Source organism: Silene latifolia, chromosome 9 (genome assembly GCF_048544455.1).
Source record: "Silene latifolia isolate original U9 population chromosome 9, ASM4854445v1, whole genome shotgun sequence".
In the NCBI taxonomy this organism is placed as follows: Eukaryota; Viridiplantae; Streptophyta; class Magnoliopsida; order Caryophyllales; family Caryophyllaceae; genus Silene; species Silene latifolia.
Window position 1 is genome coordinate 195,650,893 of NC_133534.1, and position 19,314 is coordinate 195,670,206.

Sequence of the window (19,314 nt, forward strand, 5' to 3'; positions counted from 1 at the left end):
CAAACAAAACAATCTTCAAAAACGCACTAAAAAAACGACTCGCCTTTCTTTTCAAGCAAAAGACGAGTCAAAACAACGACAACCAAAAATGGCACCTCAAGACCCACATAAGGTCCGCCAACAACCCAAAGTACGTTCCCGATTCAATGGGATACTTTCAACGACTTAAAAGGGCAATCTTACGCCAATTTGAGCGCAAAGAGGTCAAAATTTCAAAAGACGACCACAACGAGGCAACGTTATTTTACCGCGTCTCAATGCGACCTAAACTACCAATAAGGTCCATTTCAAAATAAAATGACTCAATTAAAGCCCAAACAGACTCTTCTTTTGTCAGACATAAGACCGTCACAAAAGGCAAAAATTCCAATCTTGCCCACAATACCCAACAAAGGTCCAAAATGGCAAACACGGTCATCCCCGACTACAATGCAACCTAGTGGGGTACACAACTCAAGCAAATAAACTTGACATTGTGAAATGAGACGGTTTCCATGTCTCATTCACATTTTTCGAGCATAGGGAGCGGAAACGGGGACCAAAATGCAAACTAAAAGCACCCCTATACTCCTAAAAAGGTTTCTAACCTAATGCAATCATCAATTTCACTCGAAATTGGCTTAATAAAAAACGCTCAATTTGATTTTTAAGGGTATATGATTTTACCCTAATTCAATCAAAGAAAAGACCAAAAAATTCAAATGCATTCAAGAGGAATTACAGACCTTGAGATGACATGTTGATAATGGCAAGAAAACGAGCAAGGAAGCAAGGTCGACAATGGCGATTTTGGCCTGTTTGTCGCGTGTTTAAAGAAGACGGAGTGAGAATGGGGAAGCTCCCTTCCCTCGCCAAGGTGCTCGCGCCTCAATGAGGCCTCCCTTTGCTTTTCCAGCGAAGTTCTGGGCTTTAGCCCAATTCCCCAAACAAACTATCAAATTTCAAAAAAAGGCAATTAAAACCGCCCTTTCATTTCAAAAATAATAGTGAAATTCAAAATTCACTATTTCTTCAAATTTCAAACGACGGCAATTAAAATATTCATTTCACTTCAAAAATCAACAATAGTGAAAATTCAAAATCCACTATTTCTTCAAATGTCAACGACGGTAACAAAAACGGTCACTTCAAAAACAATAATAGTGAAATTCAAAATTTGCTATTTCCACGGCGGCGTCAAAAGCCCCATCTGTCAAAAACCAAGCAGGTAGCAGGATTCAAACCCGCTATCCCCACAAACATTCAATACAAGCACCGAGATTTCCCAACAGGATGTCGGGGGCTTCCTCGCGAAGCCCGCTATTTCAAAACAAGCCCATCCAACATGGCTATTTCCACGGTCGATCAATCGACCCTTCATTATAGCAGGCGGGCCTTACAATCGCGTATGGCTCGCAGGCCTTACAAACGCATTATGGCTGGCGGGTCTTACAATCGCAAATGGCTGGCGGGCCTTACAACCGCGTATGGCTGATGAGCCTTACAATGCATTATGGCTGGCGAGCCTTACAATCGCATATGGCTGGCGAGCCTTACAACGCATTATGGCTGGCGAGCCGTACAAAGCACCGCGGCTGGCGAGCCCCTTTTCATATACGCGCAGCGGCTGGCGAGCCCCTTCATATACGCCTAGTGGCTGGCGAGCCCCTTCATATCCGCAGCATGGCTGGCGGGTCTTAAAAACGCACATTCAATGCAGCTGGCGAGCCTTTGTCCGCAAACAATGATACAAATCAAGTACGTATCCCTAAAATACCTCGGGTATAACTCCTCCCCACAGCTGGCAAAGCTTTGTCCGCAAACAATGATACAAATCTAGGACGTATCCCGAAGATGCCTCGGGTACGACTCCTCCCAACAGCTGGCGAGCCTTTGTCCGCCAACAAGATACGACTCGAGGACATATCCCGAAGATGCTCAGGTATGACTCCTTCTTATTTCTAGCCAGCTTTTGTACGTAGTTGTAGATACCCAGTATCTGCTGAGACTCCAACAAACACCCGATGATTATCGGACTACAACATGTTTTGGGATCGCAGCGTTTGATCGACAGTTTGTGTACAACTTTACGTCGGAAAACTTAAAACGATTTCGAAAACAAAACATTTCAAAACATTTCAAAAATACCTGGAGTGTCTAATGCACGGCGACGGGGTCGCGATGACACTAACTAGAGTCAAAATCGACACCGGACCAAAAACCGACTCAAAAATTCAAATCCCGACTCCAACAACGAGTCAAACCGAGTCAAACACAAAAACAAAATATCTCAAAGCCTTCTATGCTAAGTTTTCCCGGATTCATGTTGGTCAAGTACCAAACATGTGACTACAAAACCTAGGATAGAACAAATCATGATTGCGTTTGTTGTGAAAGCAACAACACAGCTCGAAGACCCGCGACGTGGCTCGCGCCTCTTTGAGCAGCCCAAGTGGCCACGTCGCTCAAACCTCACACAACCACTCATTCTCCTATAAATACCCCTCAAATGCCACCCATTTGAGAGTTACGCCAGTGTCCGCCCCCTCTTTTCTCACTTAAAATTCTCGACTCGACTTCTAAAGTCACAATCCGACGCGTGTTTACGACCTCACGATCGTAAACACGAGCCTTACATTTTGTTTGGTACCGTCATCGTGCATTAAACCACTTGACCTACCACTTCGACCACTACACCATCACTAAACTTTTAAAACACTCTTTTTACTTACCAAAACGGTTTTAAACCGAGTTTTTTCCGATTAAACAAGTTGTTACACTTACGTCGGTCACTCGCCATAACCAAACATGTAAGTATGAGGGTGTAAAAATCCTCTTTTATTATGTTTTCATTTGTTCATGACTCTAACATGCTAAAACATGCATAACATGAACCAAAACATGGAATAAACGAGCCAAAACTGATTTTTGGTCTGAGGCAGAAGCCCCTTATGTCGCCAAATGGCTCGCGCCTAAATGGGGTACTCAGACCAGAGATCAAACGTGTTTGTTCTCGTCATTTCCCTCAATCCATTTTTCATATTTGTAATCGGTTTTTACCATTTCAAGTATTTTCGAAACCTTTTTGTTTCATTTCACATGTTTTAACCATAAAACATTTTTCACCCTTGGTTCTTCATACCATGACGGTTAAATCCGTGTTTCGGTGATAATATTTGGTTAATGACATTTAAAAGGTAATTTAAAGCCTTTTATTCCATTTCTTTACATTTTCAAACAAACATATTAGTCACCAACACGAAATCATCCTTGGTTCTACATACCATGACGGATTTTAACCCGGGTACGATGATGAGTATCGACTAATTACATTCCAAATGGGCTTAAAACAATTAGTCCATGATCATTTTCAAAACTATTCATGTCAAGTTTGTCAAATCGAACCCGACACCGAATATTATCAAATAATGATGATTATTCGAGTCTAGTTCTTCAAATCAACAAATGCGGTCTAAACGACCCTTTCAAAATCAAACCGGGTTCAAAAACCCATTTTTAACACGTTTTTCAACGTTTTCTAAACAGTCAGAATACGGCATACAACCGTTGGCTAACCCGCGCCTCAAGCAGGCCTTTTCCTTCGCATTTTCAAAACCAGAGGGAGGCCCCTTACATCGCCGGCTGGCTCGCACCTCTTATAGCCGTCTGGTACAGGGCCTGTTCCCATCCAGCATTAGTCCAAGACGATCCCGACTCCAGTTAACCCGGATATAGGACGGATCAGATGACTATTCGATTATTCAAACCACATTTGCAAAATGCCATACTAAGACAAATGGATCATGTTATGCACCCTAAACCTAATACGGTAAATGGATGTTTAATTTCCGTTTTGCATGCAAATCAATCATTAATCCAACTCGACATCTTATACTTGATACGTGGATTAAATCAACCGACTTAGAAAGCTCTCACATGTTAGGTTTAAATCATTGGATGCGCATTCATGCATTGAAACCGTTTTATCAACTTTTGCATTCACCCAACCAAGATCGATCAGTAGAGGCCGCTAAACGCGGGCGGGATTGGATGTCTGATTAAAGGGCTTCCCAATACGTACCTTCACCTCTTACTCAGAAACTTTGGATAGTGGACGACCTTATCCAGGGCGTACGAGAGTCATTCTAGAGATAGGATACTAAAGAGGGACGATTTCCTTATCTTTAGTACCTATGTCAAACGCTGCTTTGTGCTTCGATTTGACCGAGGTATAAAGTGGATTTCGAACGGGTTCCAGGCATCCCACAAATGCTTGGTGGCGACTCCGAACATCTCTAATCGTTTCGAGACCCTTACCGAGACGAAACCGACCGATCTAAAACGATCTGGTCGAAAGCATTTTTTACGCCGCCGAGCGTGGCTTTCAAAAAAGACCGCTGCCATTGTCCACAGATCGGCTGGGCATAAGCAGGTGGGCCATGTCCTCAGATTGGCGGCTCCGCTGGGGATAACTAGGACACTTACGTCTTTGTGATCCCGAGATGGTGAGACTCAAACGAGGTCTTGGTTGAATGCATTAATTGATATTACGGTCACGGTCGGGTTCCTTGTCCGGGCCCACAACCTAACCCTTTTCGACCAATTGGCTCGTCTCATCGGCGTGAGTTTTCTCATCCCCGCGTTTCGAATCCCGATTGAGTCAAGCATACCATTGACGTCACACATTTCTGTTTCGTCATAGAGCTTTCATCACTTTCGAGCACGAGGCTAGGGCACCCTCCTTACACATTTTGTTTGGATTGGTATCCCTCTCGCAAATCGGGGTTTGATTGCTTGGTGTGTAACCCACCCTTTTAAGCCAAAACCCGTGTCAGCATGATGCATAATATAATGAACTGTGAGTGCTTATGTGCTAGTTGATCATAAGTCCTTCCGTGTCATTTTCAAACTTTCAAAAACACCCTTTTTACGCCGTTATAATGGCCATTTCAAACCTCAGTCTTTCGCCGGCCGATGCACGCCTTTCTAGGCCGTCGTAATGACGATTTTCAAACCCGGTTTTGTATAACCATTACAAAACGCCTTTCTAGGCCGTCGTAATGACGATTTTCAAACCCGATTTTGTATAACCATTTCAAAACGCCTTTCTAGGCCGTCGTAATGACCATTTTCAAACCCGGTTTTGTATAACCATTTCAAAACGCCTTTCTAGGCCGTCGTAATGACGATTTTCAAACTCGGTTTTGTATAACCATTTCAAAACGCCTTTCTAGGCCGTCGTAATGACGATTTTCAAACCCGGTTTTGTATAACCATTTCAAATCACCTTTCTAGGTGTAGATACCTCGTTTCTGCACCTCCCGCAAACCACCCGGTGATGATTGGGCCGCATGTTTGGTACGCGGAACGATTTGTGACAGTTCGTAAGTTTATCGTCAAGTGATCGCTCAAACACTTATGTCTACCTCATGGTCGTCATCTAGGTGTCATTACGGTCGTTTTGGCAGTAGTTAGAGTACATTTGGAGTCCGGGTCAAAAACCGTCTTCATTTTCTAAAACCGTCAAATCCCGAGTCAAAGCAATGTGCTTGTTTACCTAAGGTTAGGATGTCATAAAATGTTGAGATTATATCTCATTTTGAGTCTCATGTCACTTCATTAGGCTAAACTAAAAGTTTACATTACAAAATGTGCATTTCATTTAGTTAAATTGACAACCTGAGCTTTAGGCCCGTTTTACGAGGTGATACCGACTTTTTTGGGTCAGGCCTATTTGACAGAAAGTTCTAGATCTCTTTCTTAGCTTTCCAACGCCACCGAATTCACCTTAATCCGAGTCTTGTAGAGAAAGTTATGCCTAAAATACGACAGGCTGTCAAACGTTTTCTACGCGAGAGGAACCTACCGGGAAAGGACGCGCAAGTCTTTGCGCCTCTTCCAAGGGACGCAGCACCGCCGCGCCTCTTCCTCAAGGTTTTCTTTTTGTCCAAGTTTCCGCGTTTAACCTAAGTCGGTTGTTTCCGGATCTTTCCTTCCGTATCCTAGTCTTACCATAATTCCGTCGTGTGATTAGTATAAATAAGGAGCTTCGCTCCTCATATTTCTCACGCGAGTGTCCGCCCTTCTCTTCCTCCTTTGCATTCTAGACTTTGTTCTTACTTTTTGGCGTCTACGTGCTTGAACTTTCGACCACGTAAGCTCGGATCCTTCTGAGTACCAGCCTCCCCGTTTGCATGACCGACCAATTTGACCAACTACACATCAATCAACTTAATTAACTTAATCGTTTTCCTCTTACGAGGGCACTTTCTTTGCATTCGCGTCGAGCATCACTAATCGATATCTTAGGCCTTCTCGTTTCGTCAACATGTAAGTCTGAGGGTGTATAATCCTTGTTTATTTATTGTATTTATTTATTGTATCATCATCAATTGTAAGGTTTATGTCGAAAATACCTTTTAAAACCGATTTCTAAAACCATGCTTTAAAACCTCTTTTTACGGATTTCCAACAGATAACCGTTGATAAAGGACGCAAAGAATCGCGCGCCTCTTGAAAGGAGCGCAGATTCTGCCGCGCCTCTTCGTGAGGGGCCGCGCAGATTCTCGCTTCCTTTCTTCTTCGTTCGTCCTCTGTTATTCGTCAAAGTTATTTTATTTGTTTCGTTTGTTTGTTAAATCTTCATCACAGCATATAATTCACATGTATATTTAATCATCATCATCATTAATTTATTTTAATCATCACAAATCCGACTTAAATCCCTTATAATCCAATATTTGCGGGTTTTCGTCATTAAATTCAATTCCGGGTTGTAGAGATTCAATTCATCAATATTGGGTTTCTGGAATTCGTCTTTGATATAGTTTAGACCCGTCTATTGTCATATTCATCACATATTCGTCATTAATCCATCGTATTTAACTTAATTAATTCAATTAATTTGTTTGACTCATTAATATTTTTCACTTCTGTCATTATTCCATTGTGTATTAATTCGTTTAATTCCGTCTCATCCATGTTTTGTTGTTTTATGACCCCATTCATATGTTAAATAACCTATTAATCACTTTCATCCGAGTAAATAATTTAATCCGTCGTTAAATTGACCAACGAGCCTTAACAACACGCAATTCCGGCTTCACAACCAGAATTCAGGCCAGGAATAGACGCAGCGTCTGCTGCGCCTATTCCAAAGGACGCAGCTCTGCTGCGCCTGTTCCGGGTTGAATTCTGACCCTGAACTCCGTTTCTGCCTTGACCTAATTTAAATTAGTTTACGTATAATCAACTATTATTCGTATTATCACCTTCTGTTGTGTTCGTTAATTTATTCTTTTATTCTTCTTTCTTCAAATTATCCGTTTTAAAGGTATTTTCGACATAAATCGCATAACCCAGTGTAATTATTGTAATTTTCATTATTATAATTTATAATTATTGTATTTCCTTTATCATTTGTATATTTTCACATATAATTGAACATTAAATCCTACTTCGACCCAATTGTATGCTAATTACGTGTCAACCGACTTAGTCTAGATCTCACATGCTAGGATTAAAACTTGGATGTTGCATTGCATGCATATAGCCGACGATATATCGAGTACGAATAACTTCCCTAATCATTAGTAGAGGCCGCTATCGAGGCGGGCGGGATTAGGTGTTCGATCAAAAGAGCTTCCTAATACGTACCCTCACCCCTTACTCCAGATATCTGTGAATACCCGTGTTCATTGGCATCCACGAGAGTCATTCTAGACATAGAAGGCTAAGGGTAACGATTGCTTAGTGTTCATGTCACTACTTTGTGTCTTGACATGACACGAGGTATTCGAACGGTTCCAATTTCCCATAAAAATTGGTGGCAACTCCATACAAAAATGCAAACGCTTGTTTCTCTTTTCCTCCCAAGCGCCCCCGTGGGCCCCCGCTGTCCACAGTTTGGCGACTCCGCTGGGGATAATACACTTACGTGTAGAAAGGGTGAAACTTGAACAAGGTTAGGGAATAGTTTGTACAAGACAATTGTCGGTTTTCATAACTCGGTCTTCCTAGATCGTTTATTCGGCCTTCCTAGGCCCAACCCAACCCATTCGACCAATCGTCCCGTCTAAACGGTCCTGATTCTTATTCGGGCCTAAGGATGAATAGCGATTGACGTCATCCATACCATGGTACTTACTCTTGTTTGTATCAAGGGCCTTCACTACTTGAGGAAATGGACTAGGAATCGGCCTTACTCTTGTTTGGTACGAGCCTCTCCACAGACTTCGGGTTTGATGGTTCGGTATGGCAACCCACCCTTTAAACCAAAACCCTTTTAAAAGCACTCAGCATCCCGTTATAATGCTTGTATAAATGTTTGTACCATATGTGATCACCATTTCTAAAACAAACCATGACGATTTTTGTAAAATCAAAATCTTCTTCAAAATGTAAAAGTTTTCGAATAGGCCAAATTTAGCGCAAAACCGAGTCGAAACTCTATCCATTTGTCGAGTCAAACTTCGGGCCTAAAACCCATTTAAAAAATAAATACAAAAAACAAAGAAAAGGAAAAAAAACCAAAAACGTTTTATTCAAAATATTTTCAAACCGTGTAAATATAAATGTGTAAATTCAATCGGGCTAAGTTAGAGTCAAAGTTCAAACCGACTATATCCTAGTCGGAACTCTGTCAAGTCATAAACCCGCTTTCCTTTACATTTTTGGTTCTTCGAGTCAAGTCTTAAGGCGTCACGCCGTCATTTTGGACCCCCCTACCCCAATTCAGTTAGGATCTAAACACTCGAGTCATACGTTCTGAGGCTCAACACACGAGTCTCAACACACGAGTCTCAACACACGAGTCTTAATGGGCCTCATATTTCAGTCTAAACTACAACAGTCTTCTTAACACCTATAAGCAAACCTCGAGTCCAGAATCAACACGTGTCGTCAATCCCGTCAATAAGGTCAACTGTATAAATGTCATTCCGTCAAAGTTAACACTCGAGGCTAAAATTATAGTCAAGCACCGTGAATTCAAACACGGGAAGTCGCTCACGACATTTCATGAATCACAAGTCAAGTCTAGATGTGTCATCTTATCCATTCCTTTATTTGTTGCCTTAGTATGCGTGATCCCATGTCGAATCAAGTTGTAATGCGCGTCATTTCTGTCGAGTAGGAATCCGGCAAGTTCCGTCAGTCAGCCAAGCCACAATCACCGTGTCTCTCCAAGACGTTTATGCCATGATCCTAGAAGTTCAAGCTACAGTGGAAAATTTGAGCATTCGCGTCCTCACCCTTGAAAATGGAATGGTGGAAAAGAACATGCCAACTTGGGAAACCTCTAGTCTAGGTCGTCCAAAGCTTATCTCTTGCAATAACCATCGTCCTAGAAAGCCGAAAACAGCTGAAAAGAAACCTGGGAGGCATCAAAGGGTGCTTACCGATTTAGGCATGTCTTATGCCGATGCTTTGAAGAGACTTTCTGCCCAAGGCATGCTACATCCAATAGGGCCGACTCCGGATCCACCATTGGAGAAACAGGTGAACCTCTGGAAGGGCAACAAATACTGCTTATATCACCAAGGTAGAGGCCATGATAGTGAAGAGTGTTTTCTCTTGAAACACACCATCGAAGATATGATCGAAGAGGGCAAGCTTCCCAAGCCACCTTCCGCCAAGAAATCCAAGAAGATCGACCCTCTTGGGTCCAATATCAATAAACATGATGAAGAATCATTCCTGGATTGTTATCATCTCCTCAATCATCATGATAACGAAGAGATCAATGTCCTCGAAGACGAAGATATCCAAAATGGAATGCTCATGCTTTCCATGGCCTTCAACAATAAATTCTCCAAAATAGAAGGGGCCATTGATATCCTAAACTCTCGACTTGCCAACATAGAGAACCAGTTCGCTGAAATGGGTAAGAAGCTCGATGCCCAACCTCTCAAGATGAAAAGGGTCCAGACAAACCCTCAACCTAATAGTCCTAAAGCAAAAACTGAGCAATGTATCTTTAGTTCTTCTAATCCAAGCATCAAAATCAACAAAGTCAACCTCATGGAGCCTTTGTAAAAAAACTCTCCCAGGTCATTCACAAGTTTAGGCATACCGTATGCCCTAGCCTTAAACAAATTATCCACTCTAGGTCTTCTTGAACCAATAGGGCCTACCCCAGATCCGGAAAGGAAGTCTAAGTTTTGGGATGGCAATTCGTATTGTCAATACCATAGAGGAAGGGGAAATGACACCGAGAATTGTTACAAACTAAAGAATATCATCCAGGATAATATCGAGAACGGCAAGTACCATGAATCGACCTTTGCTCAAGCTGACATTAAGTGTGATAGGGCTAAACTCATGGAAGCTCCACCCAGAAGACCGAGACGGGCTCCTAGAGCATTCGCTAACCTTAGCATTACTTATGCGGCGGCACTACAAATGTTAGTATCACAGGGCAAATTACACCTAATCGGTCCAACTCCAGACCCTGAAAACATACTACCTAGATGGGACAGTAATGCATATTGCCAATATCATCGTGGTAGGGGACATGATACAGAAGCGTGCTTTTGTTTGAAGCATATAGTCCAAGATATGATTGAAAGTGGGAAGTTGTCCCTCTCAACTTTTAACCTACAAGGTAGCTTAGGCAATCCTCATGGATATACCACTTATCAAGAAACTCTTCTTGACTGTTATCCTTCCTGTGTTCCCAATAATGAGGACGAGGTGTTCAAATGGATGAATGCTCAAAGTCAGATGCCGAAGCCAGTTGCTAGAAGAGTAAAAGTTCAAGCGTGGGCCGATGATTACGAGTCTAGATTTGAAATCGAGTCAAAGTCCAAATCCGAGTCCGAGTCTTAGGCTTTCTATCCCATAATTTTGTCATAATGTCTTTCTTCGTGTCCATTTTCATTCCTAGTGACAACCTGGGGGCTGTCCCACGAGTCACGTGTCTTCTCGAGTCTATGTTAAATATATTTATCATTCATTTCAATAAAGGTACAATTTTCAATCCACATATTCTTCTATCATATCTCTTCCACTACAAGAAAAACGCGGGTTACTAACGGCCCTACCGACGGAAAAAAGAGGCCGTCAGAAAACACGGGTTACTGACGGATGTGTGATGGAAATTCCGTCAGTAAAGTTTCCTGACGGATATCCCGTCAGTATCTATTGGCGCGTTAACCAAGTCAAAGGCGCCAAAAAAACTGTGACGGAAATTCCGTCAGTAATCTCTTAATACTGACGGAAAATCCGTCAGTGGGCTTTACACGTTAAATTGGATTACAGCTGGAAATCAATTTAGCCTCCTGACGGAATATCCGTCGTTTTTTTTCTAATCGACGGAATATCCGTCGGTGGGTCAATTATTAGTTGATATTAGTGTGTGACAGGGTGTCACAATAATTGTAGCACTGACGGATATTCCGTCAGAATTTTCAAAATACTGACGGATATTCCGTCAGGATTTCTACTTTAACTGACGTGTACAGTCACTTGCATTATTTTCTGATAAAGTGAACGTATGACGGATTTTCCGTCAGTATTTTGACAATAACCGACGGAATTTCCGTCAGAGGTTTCTATTAACTTAAACACGCGAAGAGTTTCTCCTTCACTTTACTAAAATTCCCCCAAATCAATTAAAATCGCCTTAACCCTTACCTCCTTAAAACCCGACACCACCACCACCCTCCTCCACTTCCGGCGCCACCACCACCACCACCAACACCACCACGCCGTCGCCATCACTATAAGGTAATTAACTTTATCTTTTTTTTCTATTTCCTTTATCTTTTTCCTTCTCCTTCATCCTTTTCCTTCTCCTTTTCTTATTTATCTTTTTTTTTTGTTAATAGTAGGCCGCCGCCTCCGCCCGCCTCCGCCAGCCGCAGCCGCCACTGCCCTTTCTTTTTCATTTTTTTTTGTCAAGTTAATTAGGTATTACTCCTTTTAATTTTTTTAATTAGTTTAATTAATTTAGATTATTAATTATTGTTTTAATCCGTCAGAGGTTTCTACTGACGGATATTCCGTCAGAATTGTGAAAAAACTGACGGATATTACTCTTTTTAATTTTTTTAATTAGTTTAATTAATTTAGATTATTAGTTATTGTTTTAATTGTTGTTGAAAAAGGGTTGGTGTTGATGCATGTTGACTTAGGATAGAAGCCAATGTTGTGACGGATGTATGTTGTTAATTTAGATTATTAGTTATAATTTTTTTTTTTTTAATGTATGCATGTTGACTTAAGATAGATATTTAATTTTATTGTTAAAAATTAGATTATTGCTAAATGTTAATTAGAATAGATATGAATTAGACTAGATATGTAAAATGAAAAGTAAATCATGTTAGTTTTTGTTAATTGAAAAAGTAGTCATTGTTGTATGTTTTGTTTTTAATATTGTTAAAATTATTGTTCATATTGACCTAGTACCCGTTCAAAAATTACTCACTAGGAGTAATTTTTGAATAGTCCCGATTTTGGGATTTGTCTTTTGCACGTTTTAAATCACTTAGGTAGTAAACATGTGCTTGTGATTTGTTAATGAGAAAAGAGTTTGGTGACAATTCCTTTAATGTTCTCTAAATGCATATGTAGAGTAATTATTTATTCTATATTGTGTATTTGGAGAACGGATGGGAATTTCTTTAAATTTTTTTTCTCATTAATAAATCACAAGTACATGTTTGCTAGTGACTTAAAACGTACATTGATGGGTTTAGGTTGGAGTGATAAGGACCCAATTCAAAGAAATACAATATTTATATTGGTTAAAATGTTAAATTATTGTTTATTATGCTTGATTTTGATTGTTGTTAGGTTATTATCTTTTTTAATGACATATATAAATGTGTAGATATATAATAACATGAAAAGATTAGAACGGCAGTGGATGTATGAAAGATTAGACGAAAAAAAGAAACCCAAGAAAGCATATGCAGAGGGGGTGAAAGAGTTTATTAAATTCGCGGAAGGAAGTAGTGAGTACAAGAATTTAGGTGAAATGAGGTGTCCGTGTAAGAAATGCAAAAACCTAGGTTTTAAAAGGAAAGCAGATGTTCAAATTCGTCTTTGGTCGTATGGTTTCGCCGATAATTAATATGTATGGACGTATCACGGTGAGAAACTACCTAGTACAAATGCTAGTGAGAATCCTTACCGTGAGTTCGTGGAAAATGCATTGCGTGATACTGTTGACCAAATTTTGGAGGATCGACTTAATCCTGATGACCTTAACAATGAAGAAGTGCGTTATGAAACCCCGAACCCCCAAGTTTCTTCGTTCTTTAAAATGTTAGAGCAAGCTGAACAACCGGTGTTTGAGGGAAGTGATATGAGTTTGTTGCAAGCAGCTGCTAGGTTGTTATCAATCAAATGTGAGAACAACATATCTCTTAGATGCGCTAATAGTTTTGTGTCGTTCGTTGGTGACATAATTCCAAAGGAAAATCAAATGGCGCGCAATTTTTATGAGATTAAAAAAGTTCTGAAGGGACTCCAACTTCCCCATGAAAAGATTGATGCATGTATCAATGGATGCATGCTTTTCTGGGAGGAAAATTCTAATCTTGAAGAATGTACAAAGTGTCGTGCATCTCGGTATAAAGGTAAAAAGAATTCAAGTGGGAGGCGAATTCCATGTAAACCAATAACTTATTTCCCGCTTGCGCCAAGGTTACAACTACTATATGCAACCAAGCACATAGCAGGTGAGATGAGTTGGCACTACAAAAACTCTCGATTAAGAGAAAGGGGGACAATGGCACATCTAAGTGATGGAGAAGCGTGGAAGCATTTCGATAGAGAGCATCCAGATTTTGCAAGTGAACCCCGGAATGTTAGGCTAGGTTTGTGTACGGATGGATTTCAACCTTTTGGGCAGTTTGGGACGAAATACTCTTGTTGGCCCGTGATTGTGACTCCGTACAACTTACCTCCTTGGTTATGCATGAAGAGACAATTTCTGTTCTTGTCTGTGCTAGTTCCCGGTCCTAAGAATCCGAAGTCAAATTTAGATGTTTTCCTCCAACCGTTGATCAAAGAGTTGAAACAACTTTGGGAAACCGGCATTAATGTGGACGATCAACGATTTCCCGGCTTATGGCATGCTTTCTGGTTTGTCCACAAGTGGATATCGTGCCTGTCCTTATTGTCCTAAAAATGATCATAGATCTTTTTGGCTTAAAAATAGCAAAAAGGTTTGTTGGTTTGATTGTCACCGTGAGTTCTTAACACCTGATCATCCTTTCCGCGACAATTGTAAGCATTTTCTTAAAAACAGAAAAACTGAGAATCGCATAGCCGCATCGAAACTAACGGGTGATGAAGTGTGGGAATCCGTAAAAGAGTTGCCTAAAATAGTTGATGCTTCTGATAAAGAATTGAAAAGATTGAAAGATCAGAATGAAGGTTGGTGGAAACAAAGCATATTCTGGGAACTTCCCTATTGGAAAAAGTTGCTGATTCGACACAACTTGGATGTTATGCACATTGAGAAAAAAATTTTTGAACAACTTATCAACACCATCATGGATGTACCAGGTAAAACTAAATTTGACAATAAGGGTAAAGAAGACTTTAATGAACTTTGCTATAAACGGACCACATCATCTAGGTTTGTTTTATCAAACGCGGAGAAAAAGGCTCTATGTGACTGGGTTGCTAACTTAAAATTCCCGGATGGTTATGCTTCAGATTTGAGTCGGTGTGTTGACCATAAAAAGATGGTGTTACATTCCATGAAAAGTCATGATTGTCATGTCTTTATGGAACGACTACTCCCCGTTGCCTTGAAAGAGTTGCTCCCGACAGGTCCTTGGAATGCAATAACTGAGATAAGCCAATTTTTTAGAGACCTGTGTACTTCTACGATTAGAGTTGATTCTATGGAACGTCTAGAGTCAAACATTGCGGAGATAATATGCAAGTTAGAGAAGATATTTCCCCCGTCTTTTTTCAATTCCATGGAGCATTTGCCTCTTCACCTACCTTATGAAGCAAAAGTTGGAGGACCTGTTCAATATCGATGGATGTATCCATTTGAGAGATTTCTTAATCATATAAAAAAAAAGATTGGCAACAAAGCTCGGGTGGAGGGTTCAATATGCAACGCTTTTTTGTTAGAGGAAATTTCAAATTTCTGTTCTTTTTATTTCGAAGATCACATTGACACAAAAGCAAAAGACTTAGATGTTGGTGTAAATTCCGATGACCAGTTGAAATCTAAGTTACCTGAGTTATTCAATGATGACATGGGAACTACAACCGGAAAATGTATACAGAGGTACTTAACTGAGAAAGAGTATGAAGAAGCTCATTTTTATGTGCTAAGGAACTGTGGAGATTTTTTAGATACTTATGAAAAGTAAGTTAATACTTCATCATTACTCAATTGTTTTTTAATTATCAAATTAGATCGAATTTATAGGTAATTAATACATAACTAAAACATGCTTTCCCTACTTATAGGGAATTTGAGGCACATATCAAAATCAATTTTCCTGATGTCACATCCTCTGATGATGTTTGGGCATCACATGAGAAAAGTTTTCCGAAATGGTTCCGAAATCAAGTAAGTGATGATACATTTTCTTTGAAATTGAACTATACATTTAGATTTTTTATTAGATATTGAAAAAAATATAACAACTTAATTAACATTTTTTTATTCATAGGTTCATAGATTGAAGGATCATCTAATAATAGTTTTAGCATTGGGTCCTAGTAACATGGTGAAGTATTGGAGACGGAATTCCATCAACGGCTATAAGTTTCGAGCTTATAAGGAAGGAGTTGATGTTTCGAAGTCTACGTTAAGCAATGGGGTTTATGTGAATTCAACTGAAGGGTTGGACTACTATGGAACCCTAAATGAAGTAATTGAGCTTTCTTATTATGCCGGGCAAAGGGTTTATAGGGTTATATTGTTTAAATGTGATTGGCTTGATAATTCCCCACAAGGACTTAGTATCCATAAGGTTTATGGACTTGTAGATGTAAACGAGAAAAAGAAACTTCGTGGACATAACCCATTTGTGGCAGCTTTTCAAGTCGATCAAGTTTGTTATGCTCCTTATCCAACCATTAAGAAAGGTAATCAAGGTATTCAGTGGTCCGCGGTTTTTAAAACCAAGGCAAGATCACAAGTTGATGCTCCTATTGAAGAAAGTGTCTTTCAAGAAGATGTGGTTGTGAATGATCACTCAATTTCACCGATTTTGTTGGAAGATATAGAGGATGAAGATGTATACGAAGTGACAGTGGAAAGAGGTCAAGGGGAATATGACAGAGACGTCGAAGAAGAAGGGGATGAAGATGAAGTTGAAGAACTTATTAGATACGAAAATGAGGAATCAGAGGAAGAAGTAGGAGTGCTTTTTCGGAAGATGAACTGTTTTGATTTGTAGTGATAGTGATAGTGAGGAGGACTAGTTGTAATTGTACAATTATTAAACATTCAATAAAATATGCCCTCCGTTTTTTTACTTGTCGTTCTAAGCTATTTGTTTTTTTGTTTTATACATGTCGTTTTAGCTTAACATCAATAGTGTGTTTCAATTTTCAAGGTTTGGTTATAAGAAACCTCTCAATTCACCCAATAAAATGCATTAAAGAAGAGGCAAGTGGTAATTAGTTCAAAGTTTTCCATAGTGTTTTTTTCAATTGTTTATATATATCCTGCAGAAATGGTTGTTTTGAACTAACGATTTTTTTTTTGAACTAACAATTTGAATTGTTTACATGCAGTGATTATGCCGAACATTTTTCGCCGTATGATTGGGAGCAATAGTAAGGCAAATGCATCTCAACGGAATCGGGAGGACGACGAGGTTGAGAATGAGGAAAATCCTGAACCTCCAACAGATAGACAGGAGAACATGCAGGTGATTCTCTCAGAGGCCCGTGCTCGGCCAGATCATTTTTGGTAAGTTTATGTTACTTTTTTAATTTTTAAAAAACTTAACATTTACAGTTTTAATTTCAAATATTTATGTGTTTTTCAGGTGGGATGACGAACCAATCAAGAAATATGTTACTTGGTCGTTCACCTGTAACACAGGAGATGAGTACTTCACTAGGTGGGGTGAAGCGAGTAACGCACAGCGTCGGAAGATGTGGAATTACTTTGCGGTAATTATGTTTTTCAATAATAATTTTCTTAAGTTTATAATAATTTTCTTAAGTTTATAAGAATTTTCCAAAGTTTTATATAACTAATTTCACACTTGTTTTTGAAACAGACTCATGTAAGATCCATCGATCCTGGGTATGATCCTATTCCTGAGTGGTAGGCGAGGGTAACGAGGCGGATTACCACTCTTATTAATGGACTAAAATATAACAAGAAACCGCCAAAGTGGGTGCCTGCTACTTAGTTGGAGAACCTTAGTAATAGGCCAAATGATCCTACTTTTGCCAAACATTCGAAAATCAACACGGCAAATAGGAAGTCGGGTGGGAAAGATGGGAAAGCATTGGGCACCCACACTCTTGGTCGGAAGAGTTGCTCCGATGCTTTCAAGGAATTGGTAAGTATTGTTTATATTGCTTTTAAAAAGTGGTTAATATATATGATTGACAAATATATACTTGATTTTACTTGTTTCCATAATAATTTCAGGGTCAAGAGGCCACCCTCCACAAGATGTTTATGAAGACGAAGAAAAATAAGAAGGGCGAGTGGGTTAACCCTCGAGCGGCTGATATTGAGGTAAATTCTTGAATTTAATTTAATATTTATTTTTATTACAAAAAACGATAATCTCTTTCTTATAAAGATAGGTATATATATATCATTTCTGACGATTTTCTATTTTTTCAGCGTGATTTCCAAGAGGAGATGAGTCAGCCATTGCCACCTGGACAGTCTCCCGACGAGATTCGGGCCTACTACAAGGCTGTAGGAGGCTTTGACGAGAAGAACCGGATGTTTGGGACAGGAGATACAGGGGCCCAAATATGGTATGATCTTCCTCCTAACAAAGCTGGCCGACGGTCTTTATCTTATGCTCCTAGCATGATTTCACAGCTTTCCACCCAAATGAATGATGAGCAATCTGCTCGAGTTGCTCTTGAAAGACAGGTTCGTGAACAGGCTGAAAAAATGGCGGCAATGAGAAAGGCTTGGGCTGATTTGCAAGCATCTCAACCCCCAAACACGTGTTCACAATTTACTCCACATAGACGGGATGACTTTGGGGGTGGTGATGACGGGTTTGGAGGTATTGGTGGTAGTTTTATTGACCCTATAAACACTTAGAGCCTTTAAGTTAGAGCCTTTAGGTTAGAGCCTTTAGGTTAGAACTTTAGTTTAGTTAGTATTGTCGTCTAGTAAGTATGAAAGACATGGTAAAACAATTCTCTGTTTAATTTGTAAGACAATGTACAAATTTGACTATGTTTTTATGTAAAACAATTTGCGTCCCCTTCTCTTTTGTTGTCTATTGATTCCCGCATTAGGGGTCGACGTGAAATGGATTCCCACTTGGCGGTCGACGATTGGATGTGTTTTGCAGGTTTTGTTTATATTGGAAACGATGCAAATAGGCATCGTGGCTGGGCAGAAGGCTGTATTTGAAACGATGCAAAAAACGCATCGTGGCTGGGCAGCAGGCTGCTGTATCCTCTCTTGTTTTTTAATAAATCTGACGGAAATTCCGTCAGTATTTTCTTTTTACCGACGGAATTTCCGTCACTGTTTTTCTCCATCATTTTCCCAGAATTAACAGAAATGTGCCACGTGTCTACACACTGACGGAAATTCCGTCAGTACAAAGCAAAATACTGACGGAATATCCGTCACTACCCTCTGTTAATTTGATTTCAGAAACTTACGTGGAATGCCACGTGTCTAGACACCACTGACGGAAATTCCGTCAGTAATGAGAAACACTGACGGAAATTCCGTCACTATTGACCTATAAATAAAGACGGATTTTCCGTCAAAGATCCGTCAGTTTTTTGGAAGACTGACGGAAATTCCGTCAGTACAGGTATTTTACTGACGAAATAAGCTGACCCTGATTACTGACGGAATTTCCGTCAGGAAATTGCAATACTGACGGAAATGCCGTCAGTATGGGCTTTATTTTTCCGTCAGTTTCCCGCGTTTTTCTTGTAGTGTTCCTTCATCCCATTTCCTGTGACAACAAGAATTGATTTGAGACATTTTAAAACAAACAACAACAATGTGAGTACCCTTATACGATGTTCCGTTCTATGTTGTAGAGGACCTGAAACTCCGTGTCCATTTTTCTTACCTATTCCATGTCTGGCAATAGAAACCACAATATAACCTTAGTTTAGCACGAGCCTATCTCTAGAGATTCTAGGACGAATCCAGACCATCTCCCTTGT